At 47.4% G+C, this 12,971-nt stretch overlaps 1 protein-coding gene across 1 annotated transcript in view; it reads left to right on the forward strand.

Annotated features, from left to right (window-relative positions):
• Positions 1 to 12,971, forward strand: part of FTSJ3 (FtsJ RNA 2'-O-methyltransferase 3) — a 52,031-nt gene that overhangs the window by 11,507 nt on the left and 27,553 nt on the right. The gene's annotated exons all lie outside the window — the stretch shown is intronic.

Raw genomic sequence — 12,971 nt, forward strand, 5'->3', positions numbered from 1 at the left:
TCCTGATAGAGGTTCCAGAGGGAGAATGGGGGAAGGGATTCTACTCCCCTCTGTTTCTGGTCCGCAAACCAGACAGCTCCTTTAGGACAATAATTAACCTTAAGGCCCTCAACAAGTTTTTGGTCATACGTCCTTTTAAAATGGAAACAATTAAATCTGCAATAAAATTGCTGTTCCAAAACTGCTTTATGGTGGTGTTAGATCTAAAAGACGCATACTACCATATACCCATCCATGCAGGCCATCAGCGGTTTCTCAGAGTGGCGGTTCAGTTGGATGGGTCAATTCGACATTTCCAATATGCGGCCCTCCCCTTTGGAGTGGCAGTCGCTCCCCGAGTGTTTACTAAAGTAATAGCAGAGGTCATGGCCCATCTACGTGAATCGAACATTCTGGTGATCCCCTACCTGGACGATTTTCTTATTGTAGGTAAAACGGCGAATCATTGTTTACAACAGCTACAAAAGGCAATGTCTGCCCTAGAACGGTTAGGATGGTTGCTGAACGTCAAAAAGTCTCGGTTGCAACCAATGAAAGTCCAACAATTCTTGGGCCTAACCCTGGATTCTGAAAAACAGGAATGCCGTCTGCCTCCGGAGAAGCTTGTTCGCCTCCATTATCAGATCCTGAACGCCTCCAATAACCCCACCATGTCCCTCAGGAAGGCCATGTCCCTTCTAGACTCTCTTTCGGCCTGTATCCCGGCAGTCCAGTGGGCCCAGTTTCATGCAAGGAAACTACAGAGCGAGGTCTTATTACATCAGAAAGTCCTTGGGGGTTACTTGGAGGGTCAGCTAACCTTGTCCCGTAACACAAGGGAGTCCCTAGAGTGGTGGTTAGACAAGGATAACTTGTCTAAAGGGGTGCCCTGGGAGTATAACGTAACCCGCATAGTCACCACGGATGCTAGTCCTTACGGTTGGGGAGCTCATATGGGTGAAATATTAGTCCAGGACCAATGGCAACATGATCAGTTAGGAATGTCATCTAACCTAAAAGAATTGACAGCAGTAGAACAGGCGGCTAAAAAGCTCCTTGTGTATCTACAGGGCCATCACGTGCGAGTGTTCTCCGACAATCAGGTCACCGTGGCATATATCAATCACCAAGGCGGGACCCGTTCCAGACCCCTGATGATTGTAGCAGAGCGGTTGTTCCATCTAGCAGAACAATACTTTCTATCTTTAACAGCGTTGCATATAAAAGGAAGAGACAACATCACGGCAGACTTTTTAAGCCGCAATCAGCTAAAGCAAGGGGAATGGTCCCTAAACACCTCCATATTCAATCTGATTGTTCAAAAGTGGGGATATCCAGAGGTAGACCTCTTCGCCACCAGGGACAACAGGCAATTGAAACAATTCTGCTCCCTAAATCCCAGAGAGAATCCTCTGGCGGTAGATGCCTTCCTGATAAAGTGGGACTTCAAACTAGCCTACGCCTTCCCTCCCCTATCTCTTCTACCCCTGGTGATGAGGAAAATCAGGAAAGACAGAGCGAGGGTTATAGTCATCGCTCCATTTTGGCCCAGGAGAGCATGGTTCTCATGCCTCAGGACCATGTCTGTGTCCGATCCTTGGGTTCTGCCGGACATCCCGGATCTCCTGTCCCAGGGCCCAGTCTTCCATCCTCAGGTGGCTGGCCTTCATCTGACGGCGTGGAGTTTGAACGGTCGTTATTAAAAGAGAAGGGCTTCTCCGCAGACCTAATTAACACCCTACTTAAGAGTAGAAAAATCATTACCACAAAAATTTATGTCAGAATTTGGAAAAAATTCCTTCAAAACTCAGGAGTAGTCGCTGGGGATTCAGCGCCTATAATGCAGATATTAGAGTTCCTACAAAAAGGTCTGGACATGGGGCTCTCTACCAGTACCCTTAAAGTACAAGTGTCAGCCTTGGGGGCCCTGTTTAGCTGTAACATCGCTGGTAATTATTGGGTAAGCAGGTTCATTAAGGCGGAAGGTAGATCCAGGCCAATAATGAAGGATAGGTTCATGCCGTGGGACTTGAACCTAGTCCTCACTGCTATGACAGAGTCCCCATTCGAACCTATATCGTCGGCTTCCCTAAAGAACCTGTCCCTCAAGGTAGCCTTCCTGGTAGCTCTAACATCAGCCCGCAGAATAAGCGATATCCAGGCTTTATCTAGAGGTCCTCCTTATTTACAGTTCAAAGAGGATAGGGTAATACTTAGACCTGATCCAGCGTACTTGCCGAAGGTAGTTTCTAGTTTCCATAGAACACAGGAAATAGTTCTTCCATCCTTCCTCCCTAATCCAACTAACGAGAAGGAAAAGAAACTACACACCCTGGATGTCAGGAGAGGCCTCATAGAATATCTGACAGTCACCGATCCCTGGAAGAAAGATAATGCCCTATTTATCTCTCATCAAGGCCCCAGAAAAGGTTGTAGAGCATCAAAAGATACACTAGCCAGATGGATTAGAGAGGCGATTTCAATAGCATACACCTCAAAGGGCAGGTCGCCACCCGGGAAGCTGAGGGCGCATTCCACCAGGGCCATGGCGACCTCATGGGCCGAAAGATCAGAAGTCTCCATTACCAGATATGTAAGGCGGCTACTTGGTCCTCTCCGAGCACCTTTTATAGTCATTATAGGCTAGACTTGGGTGCTTCCACAGACCTCTCTTTTGGTATAAGGGTACTGCAGGCTGTAGTCCCTCCCTAAAGCTGATATTACTCTCTGTAAATCTCTCAGGTGGTGCTGTCATGGACGACCGAATAAAGTCTTAGTTACTCACCGGTTAACTGTATTTTTCGGAGTCCATGACAGCACCCGTATATTCCCTCCCTTTAGTTTAATTGGGGTGTGCACGTCTATTTCTTGTATATGCTCACTGGTGATGAAAGTTTATAATTGTAAAGAATACTGTACATAAATCATGCATTAACCTTGGAAGTCCTCTTGTGCTCTGTAATCCAACTGATGCGTGGGAGAGGTGCCACCCTTTTGTATCTGTAGGTTTCCTGTTCCTAAAGGGCGGATCCCCTCTCTCAGGTGGTGCTGTCATGGACTCCGAAAAATACCGTTAACCGGTGAGTAACGAAGACTTTTTCCAGGATAATCTTGTATGCGGCTTGATTTATACGTCCTTCGCAAAGAATAACCTGCCCAATTCTAGCCTTGCTGAAGCATCCTCAGATCATCACCGATCCTCCACCAAATTTCACAGTGGGTGCAAGACACTGTGGCTTGTACGTCTCTCCAGGTCTCCGTCTAACCATTAGACAACCAGGTGTTGGGCAAAGCTGAAAATTAGCCTCATCAGAGAAGATTACCTTACTCCAGTTCTCTATGGTCCAATCCGTCTGGTCTTAAGCAAACTTCAGCCTTTCTCTCCTTTGCTTCTCATTGATGAAAGGCTTTTTTCTAGCTTTACATGACTTGAGCCCTGCCTCTAGGAGCCTCTTATGAACTGTTCTTGCTGTGCACTTCACCCCAGCTGCCATTTGCCATTCCTTTTGTAGGTCACTTAATGTCATCCTGCGGTTGCTGAGTGACATTCGAATAAGATGACGGTCATCCCGGTCAGTGGAGAGTCGTTTTTGCCCTCTGCCGGTCTGTAGCTTTGTTGTCCCCAATGTCTGCTGCTTGACCTTGTTCTAATGGACTACCGTCTTAGTCATTTTAGGGATGGAGGCAACATGACGCTCACTGTATCCCTCTGCTAGTAAAGCCAGAATTGAGCCTTCTTTTCCTCACTCAAGTCAACACTTTTCTTTTCAACTCCTTTGGCATGGTTAAGGCTACTTTCACACTTGCGTTTTTTTTGCTGCGCGTTTTTTGCCCACACAAACGCATGAAAAAAATGCATCATGAATCTGTGTGCATTTTTTTGCGGGTTTTGGTGCATTTTTTTAAAAAAAAACGCATGCGCTTTTTTTGCGCATACGTGCGCATTACAATGCACACGTATGCGCACCCATAGACTTTAATGGGTGTTTTGCTGTAAAAAAAAATGCATTGCGAGCGCATGTGTTTTTTTGGGGCAAATCGGACGCACAAAAAATGCAGCAGAATGCATTTTGTGCGCCCGAGCGCACACTGCAAAAAAACGCATGCGCATACAAACGCGTACGTGCGCATATGTATGCGCACTCATGTTAAAGTATAGGGGAAAAAAACGCATGCTTTTTTTGCGCTAAAAAGCAGCGCAAAAAAACGCAAGTGTGAAACCAGCCTAATAGTTATTTTTTTCATTCCTTTTGGGATATTACTAGCACTTGTTTTGCTATCCAGCTTGTCCTATTGCAAAAGGATTATGAGCAACACAGTGGGTTTTTTTTGTACTTTTCTTCGTTAAATAAGATTTGGTTCAGGTGATCACCTAATCAGAAGCACATTAAGTGGAATGAGGTGTAATCTGGTTGGAATTCAACTGACACTGGAATGGAATGGCTGTCAGACATGTAGAGAAGCTGATTTTTATAAAAAATGTGCAGTGGTCTCTTAATTCTCTTAATTTTTGCCAGAGCTGTATAATCAAGCAATAAGGCTATGCGCATTGTAGGAAATGTATTAAGCAACCTCCTTGTCATTCTTGATCAAAATTATTTTTTTTAAAGCAGATCTTCTACTACTGTTAAATACATCTGGAGGGTAAAATGTTCTGCAGACACAGAACTCTCTCCTACCAGAGACTTAGGAGGTACTCTAATCATCTACCGAATGCTAAGTAAAGGGAAGGTGCCACAAGTTTTAGTTAGTTTTTTTTTTTAAGGGGTGGTGCACAAGCAAAAAAACAAGGATTCTTGTTTTTCAATTTTTTTTCTTTGCTTTCTGGAGTTAACCTTATGAGTTTTGTTTTGATTGATAAGACTTAAACAAATGTTCACTTATAATGTTTTATTTTTAGAAGGTAATGAAGCGTTACTAGGTTTTTTATGTTGTTTTTTTTCCATTTAGGGGATTTTTTTGTTTTTTGTACGTTTTCGGTTCCTATAGGAGACTTGAACTTGCGATTGTCTAATCACTTGTTCTATATACTGTGATACCATTCTTTTGCAGCTATAAGTAAAATCATGATCTCCTCAGATGCACTTCATAGAAGTACCAACATGGCAGCCATGGATTAAGATTTGCATGTCTTAAGCAGTGCTGTGGTGTCGGTTTGGTGGAGTCAGTCGGTATAAAATAGACCGACTCAGACTCCTAAAATATATTATAAATTGGGTTCAGTAGTACAGTGCAGGATGTGCTGTAAATTTTTTCATAATTCGGGAATGTTCTGAAATGTCCTGCAAATGTCTGTTCTGTTCCTGATCTCAGGATCTCTGCTTTTAGTTGAGATGAATCTGTGCTGCACTTTATGTACATGCTTAGTAGTGACCAGTGCTGTGGAGTCAGAGGTTTGGCTTACCGACTCCACAGCCCTCGTCTTAATTACCACTGACTTGGAAAGCTAGCAAAATTTAAGAGGTTGAACATCAACAATTGGAGCAAGTTCTGGTCATGGTTGTAAAACAAAGCTGACATTTCTCGTTCGCCTTATTGGGGGACACAGAGACCATGGGTGTATGCTGCTGCCACTAGGAGGCTGACACTATGCACAAAAAAGGTTAGCTCCTCCTCCGCAGTGTACACCCCACCGACCGGCAGGGAATTCCTCAGTTTAGCTTAGTGTCAGTAGGAGGTGCACACGGGTCTTTCATTAGACCCATATCTACCTCGATGTGCGTTGTTCCTTTTCAGGTTTCTCCGGAGGGATACAGGGTGAATAGTCACCTCTGTAGTCCCACGAAGAGGCTGCGAGTACGGCGTGTACTGCCACCCCGTATCCTCGCAGCTCTCTGCACCAGGACCAGCAGCCTTTCGGGCGGACGCCAACATGTATACGTGTCGGCTTTTCTGAGAGTCCTGGTCGTCCGTCTCCCACCCACTCGCCTGCCAGAGCCTGTCGGTCGGATGAGACGCAGACAAGCTTCAATCAGAAGGTACCTTTATTTTCAGGGTTCGGGCCCGGGACAGGGTGAGTATTAGATCCCCACTCGTCTCTGGACTTGGTCCTTTACATTCCGAGTTTGGAAAGATTTTTACCAGGGAAAGAGGGGATCCGACCAGACGCTTTCAACGAGGGAAGCGTCTCGGCGTTCTGTACCCGTTTGCTAAAGAGCTCACGGACAACTGGTCCGCCTCTCCCTCGGTCGATCCGCCCATGTCCAGGCTTTCTAATAACACGGTTCTCCCGCTTTCAGGCGTGGCGTCTCTAAGGGATTCTAATGATAGGATCATAGAATCCCTAGCGAAGTCTGCATTCGAAGCGGCTTCGACGGCGGTATGCCCAATTTTTGCTTCATCTTGGGCAGCAAAAGCCGTAGCCACTTGGGCAGAGGATCTTCGTCAGGGCATCCTAGAGAAAGCACAACCAGATCGACTGGCCGATCTTGCCACTCAGATTTCCCATGCAGGGGATTATCTGCTTTCTGCTTCTTTGGATGCCGCATCCTGCGCAGTTCAGGCGTCAAGTAACGTTGTGGCAATCCGACGTACAATTTGGCTCAAGGCCTGGCAGGCGGACCTGTCTTCTAAAAAGTCGCTTACTAATCTGCCTTTTCAGGGAGGGCGCCTCTTTGGATCCCAATTGGACCAAATTATTAAGGACGCCACCGGAGGCACGAGTTCTCTCCTGCCTCAGTCCAAACCTCGCAGACCCCCACTGAGGCGTCAGTTTCGACCCTTTCGGGCTTACCGCCGTTTCAATACGGCGGAGACCTCCTCCAACCAACAAAGACCGCAGGCACGCCAAGATAGGAAGAAAGTTTCCTTCAGACCCACTCCCTCCTGGCGCTCCCACTCTTCGCAGGTCAGACCATCCAGATCCGGATCTGGACGGCCCACATCAGCATGACTATCCTCGGATTCCCCAGGGTCCCTTCCAATTGGGAGGTCGACTCCTGTTCTTCAAGGACGTCTGGCTGGCCTCAGTAGAGGACGCTTGGGTCAGGGAGGTTGTATCGTCAGGATACAAGATAGAGTTCGTCTCTCTTCCACGGGATCGTTTCTTCGAATCCCGTCCTCCAAAAGATCCAGCTTTGATCCCGGGGTTCTTTACTGCCATCGACTCTTTCCTCAGTTCCGGGGTGATTGTGCCTGTTCCAGAATCGGAGCGGTTTACAGGGTTTTATTCAAACCTGTTTGTCGTGCCGAAAAAAGACGGGGCGGTCCGACCCATCTTGGATCTCAAGCTGCTCAACAAGAGAGTCCGTCTTCGCCACTTCCGGATGGAGTCGGTTCGCTCGGTAATCGCTTCCATGGAGGAGCAGGAATTCATGTGTTCAATAGAGATCCAAGATGCCTATCTACATGTTCCCATATTCTCCGGACATCAGAAGTTCCTGCGTTTTGCGGTTCGCCAGGAACATTACCAGTTTGTCGCGCTGCCCTTCGGTCTCGCCACCGCTCCCAGAGTCTTCACGAAGATCATGGCTGCGTTGATGGCCTTGTTGAGGATCAGAGGTTTCGTTCTTTTTCCGTACCTCGACGATATTCTGATCAAAGCTCCCTCTTTCCAACAGGTACGCCTAAGTTTGACGATCGTCCTGGACACTCTTTCCGATTTCGGGTGGATCGTCAACAGGAAAAAGTCCTGTCTGGTCCCTACTCAACGTCTTGTGTTTCTGGGCCTACTGTTCGACACTCAAGGGTCTTTCTCCCACAAGAGAAGATTCTCTCCCTGCAGCAGGCTGTACGATCGCTGCAGACCACACGATTTCCATCCCTCCGAACAGCTATGAGGGTCCTGGGAAAGATGGTGGCGGCAATAGAGGCAGTTCCCTTTGCCCAATTTCACGCCAGACTTCTCCAACACGCCATTCTGTCGAGGTTGAACAGGTCGGCTCTGTCCTTGGATCACCCTGTTCGTCTTTCATGCCGGATCAAGCGGTCACTCAACTGGTGGTTGACGTATCCTCTCATCCTCTTGGGGCGGTCTTTTCTTCCTGTTCACTGGCAGATTGTAACAACGGACGCCAGCCTCCTTGGCTGGGGTGCAGTGTTCCGCAATCACACTGTTCAGGGTCGTTGGTCGACTCAAGAATCTGCTCTGCCGATCAACGTACTAGAGATACGAGCGATCCATCTGGCTCTCATCCACTGGGAAAGGCTCCTCAGGGGCCTGCCTGTCCGGATTCAGACAGACAATGCCACAGCGGTGGCATATGTCAACCGCCAAGGAGGGACACGGAGTGTCTCAGCCCTGGCAGAAGTGTCCAAGATCCTTCAGTGGGCAGAGATTTCGGTACCGACAATCTCCGCGGTACACATTCCCGGCGTAGACAACTGGGCCGCCGACTTTCTCAGCCGCGAGGGTCTCGCGGCAGGAGAGTGGTCCCTACATCCGGAGGTATTTCTTCAGCTCTGCAGTCGTTGGGGAACCCCGGGCGTAGATCTGCTAGCTTCTCGCCTCAACAGGAAGGTCCCACAGTTTGTATCCAGAGCTCGAGATCCTCTCGCAGTGGGCGCCGACGCTCTGGCCATTCCTTGGTCACAGTTCGAGCTCCCCTACCTGTTTCCTCCCCTGCCTCTTCTTCCCAAGCTGCTGAAGAAGATCAAAGCAGAAGGAATTCCAGTCATTCTCATCGCCCCGAATTGGCCCAGAAGGTCTTGGTTCGCGGACATTGTCAACCTTCTCGCGGACGCCCCCTGGAAGCTTCCAGACAGGGCAGATCTGCTGTCTCAAGGTCCGATTTGCCACCCCAATTCTCGGCCGCTCAATTTAACGGCGTGGCTGTTGAGACCGAGGTTTTGAAACGAGCAGGATTCTCCGGTCAAGTAATTCATACCATGATCCGAGCCAGGAAGCCATCATCTTCCAAAATTTACTACCGTACTTGGAAGGCCTATTTCACTTGGTGTGAGGCCAATAACATCGCGCCTATGTGCTTTTCGCTCCCTTCAGTTCTGGCGTTTCTTCAGGCAGGGTTGGATGCGGGGCTTGCTCTCAGTTCCTTGAAGGGTCAAGTTTCGGCGCTGTCCATTTTATTTCAGAAGACTTTGGCCTCCCGCCCTCAGGTCAAAACCTTTCTTCAGGGCGTGGCTCAAACGGCTCCTCCGTATCGAGCGCCCGTGGATCCATGGGATCTTAATCTGGTTCTTGAGGTTCTGCAAGGTTCTCCCTTTGAACCTCTCAGAGAAGTCTCCCTTTCCCTTCTCTCCTGGAAGGTAGCCTTTCTGGTGGCCATCACCTCCATCCGGCGCGTGTCGGAATTGGCGGCTCTTTCCTGCCGCTCTCCTTTCCTGGTACTTCACCAGGACAAGGTAGTTCTGCGGCCTCCGCCCTCTTTTCTTCCGAAGGTGGTGTCCTCCTTTCACCTCAATGAGGATATTATTCTGCCGTCCTTCTGTCTGAGTCCATCTCACCCTCGGGAGCGGTCCCTGAACAAGCTGGATCTGGTCAGGGCGATGAGAGTCTATCTGTCTAGGACGTCTTCCTTGCGAAAGACGGACTCTCTTTTCGTCATTCCAGATGGGGCGCGGAAAGGTCACCCGGCTTCCAAAGCTACTATTGCTCACTGGATCAGATCAGCAATTTTGGAGGCCTACCGGGTTAAGCATCGAGTGGCCCCTCCGGGGATCAGAGCGCACTCTACCCGGGCAGTGGGTGCTTCCTGGGCGGTACGCCACAGAGCCTCCGCGCTGCAGCTTTGCAAAGCTGCAACCTGGTCTTCGGTTCACACGTTTGTGAAATTCTACAAGGTCCACACCTACGCTTCGGCGGACGCCAGCCTAGGTAGAAGGATCCTGCAGGCAGCGGTGGTAAGTCCACTGGCCTGATGGAAGTTTGTTTCCCACCCCAGGGACTGCTTTGGGACGTCCCATGGTCTCTGTGTCCCCCAATAAGGCGAACGAGAAAACAGGATTTTTGGGTTGCTTACCGTAAAATCTGTTTCTCGGAGCCTTCATTGGGGGACACAGCACCCTCCCATGTTCTACAACTCCTGTTCTTACTTTGGATGATTGGTTACAGTTGAGTTGTTTGTTCAGTTCTCAATCTAGTCTGTTACTTCTCCTACTGCTTTCTCACTAACTGAGGAATTCCCTGCCGGTCGGTGGGGTGTACACTGCGGAGGAGGAGCTAACCTTTTTTTTGTGCATAGTGTCAGCCTCCTAGTGGCAGCAGCATACACCCATGGTCTCTGTGTCCCCCAATGAAGGCTCCGAGAAACAGATTTTACGGTAAGCAACCCAAAAATCCTGTTTTTCTGAGTATGGTGCTCACTCAGCTTCTGAGCCCGCTCCGTACACTGGCAACTGGTCTGTGCCGTACATTTGTCACATGATGGGAAAAGGTTAACAAATTTTTTATATTTTTTTTTTATACTATTATCCAGAAATCTTTAATTTTTTACTGAGCCTCAGAATTGACTGACACTTTGGCCACGTTCAGTATTTGGTGAGTTTTTCACATCTATATTTGTAAGGCAAAACCAGGAGTGGAACAATCAGAGGAAAAGCATAATAGAAACACGTCACCACTTCTGTATCTATCACTCACTCCTGGTTTTGGCTTACACATACTGAGGTAAAAAACTGAACATGTGAACGTGGCCTTATTGTACTGTGTTGATCACTTTTTAGTTGTCCCCTCATTATCATCATCACAGATAGGACGCAATGTGAAAGCAGCCTTATGTCCCTCTTGAGGTATACTTCTGAAATCCCTTGCAAAACGTATAAGCCGACGGGGCCATGGACTGTAATGGTGACGGCAGAGCGAATGTGCGCTCTGCTGTGCATCATTTTCGGGAGTGTGCTCCTACAGGAGGCGTACACCCAGACACAGTCTATCTGTGTGTCCAAGCACTGTAGCATGTATGGATGTATTCCCCGATTGGGTCACAAAATGTAATGTGAAAGCACCCTAAGACAGGATTCACAATGAAAACATTTCCCACCTTTTGCTTTAGTCTTCTTCTCACCAAGAGCAGTAACTTTTTTCATTTTATTTTTCTGCCAATATAGTCATAGGGATGAGGGAGGCTCCATTTTGGATTTATTAATACAGGCACAATATATTGTACAGAGATCTTCCTTCACTCCTGAAGTGGCCCCCACACTTAGGATAAGTACACAAATCCCCGAAGGAACAGAACTTCACCATTTGGCCAGAGAATTTGAGGCCACATGTTATGCTAGTTTCACACGTAAATGTCTCCGGTACGTGTGGTGACAGTTTTCTCACATACCGGAGACACTGACACACATAGACTCATTCAAATGAATGGGTCTATGTACATGTCAGCGTATTTTCACGGACCGCGTGTCTGTGTGCAAAACACGCTGACATGTCCAATTTTGAGCGACAGAATGGATCACAGGGACCCATACAAGTCAATGGGTCCTTGTAAAAACGTACCGCACATAGATGGCGTCCGTGTGCCATCCGTGTGCGTTTTAAAGTTATAGTGTTAACATTGAAACAAATTGTTTGATTGGCGTTAAGATCGTTACTGCCGATCAGAGCGCTGCGGTTCCCACGCTGAAAGATGACAACGTGTGAGCCAGCAGCTCTGACCAGCTGTAAAAAGGTTACCGCCAGTCACAGGCATAGGCTGATGAGAGTAATACTCTCATCATCCTACATCTGCTCTTGATGGCAGTGCGAGCATGCGCATGATGATGAGTATTCATCAGCCGGCGCCTGTGCAATAAATAAATAATATAGCGTGGGTTCCCCTCTATTTTTGATAACCAGTGCAGGTAAAGCTGACAGCTATGAGCTGCAAACCCAAGCCATCTGCTTTATTTTGCCTGATAATCAAAAAAATAGAGGGCTCCCCATGCGGTATTTTTAATTAATTAATTATTTAAATAATAATAAAAAAACTGCATGTGGTATCCCCCATTTTTGACAACCAGCCAAGCTAAAGCAAACAGTGGGGGCTGGTGTTCTCAGACTGGGAAAGGGACATGGATATTGGCCCTCCCAAGCCTAAAAATTGCAGCCTGGAGCTGCCCCAGAAAAGACACATCTATTAGATGAGCCAATTCTGGCATTTTACCTGGATATTACCGCTTGCCGGCATTTTACCTGGATATTACCACTTGCCTTGGTATGGTGGCAAGTGGAGTAATAGGTTTGGAGTTGATGTCAGCTGTTTGCCCTGCTGACATCAAGCCCACAGGTTAGTAATGGAGAGGCATCTATAAGACGTCCTCAGATTGTAATAAAGACACAGCAAAAATAAAGTCCTTTATTTGAAATAAAAACTCCCCACTCTCTTTTACACATTTATTCAGAAAAAATAAAAAAGCAAAGTTATACGCGCTTTTCCACGGATCGATGCCCATATCCCACTGTTAAAAAAACAAAAATAATAAAACACCTTATTCCTCACCTGTCCAACGATAATCCATGAATGGGCATGTTCCACAACGATCCGGATGGTTTGTAGAGCATTCGCATCATTGATGTGACTGTTCTCGACAACAGCCGGAGCACACTAAGACAAGAAGTGTCAGAACGCTCCTGCAGTGTGTAGTCACTGGAGTTCATAGCTAATGAACCACAGGCACCGCTCGCATCGTGGGATAATTCTCATGCAGCGAGTGGTGACGTCAGTGAGGTGACTGGGGTTCATTAGTTTTGAACTCTGTTGACCTTTCTCATGTCAGCGCTACACACTGCAGGAACGTTCTCACGCTGCTATCTCAGTGTGTTCCGGCTGGAGTGAAGAGCTGTCGCATCACTGATGTAACTGCGTTCCAAACCATCCAGATCGTTATGGGTCATGCATGCCGATTAATGGATTATCATTGGACATTTGAGGAATATGTTGTTTTATTTATTTTTTTACACTAGAATATGGACATGCTGTGTCTATTACAATCTGACTTTGGAGCTAGGAATGCCTGCGCATGAAGAAAGAGACCTAGCGATTCAGAAAAACTATACTACATTTCTAATTGGAGGTATTTGCTAATATTATTATTACACCTACTACATATTG

Source organism: Dendrobates tinctorius, unplaced genomic scaffold (genome assembly GCF_039654945.1).
Source record: "Dendrobates tinctorius isolate UK_male_01 unplaced genomic scaffold, ASM3965494v1 ptg000103l, whole genome shotgun sequence".
NCBI classification, from domain to species: Eukaryota; Metazoa; Chordata; class Amphibia; order Anura; family Dendrobatidae; genus Dendrobates; species Dendrobates tinctorius.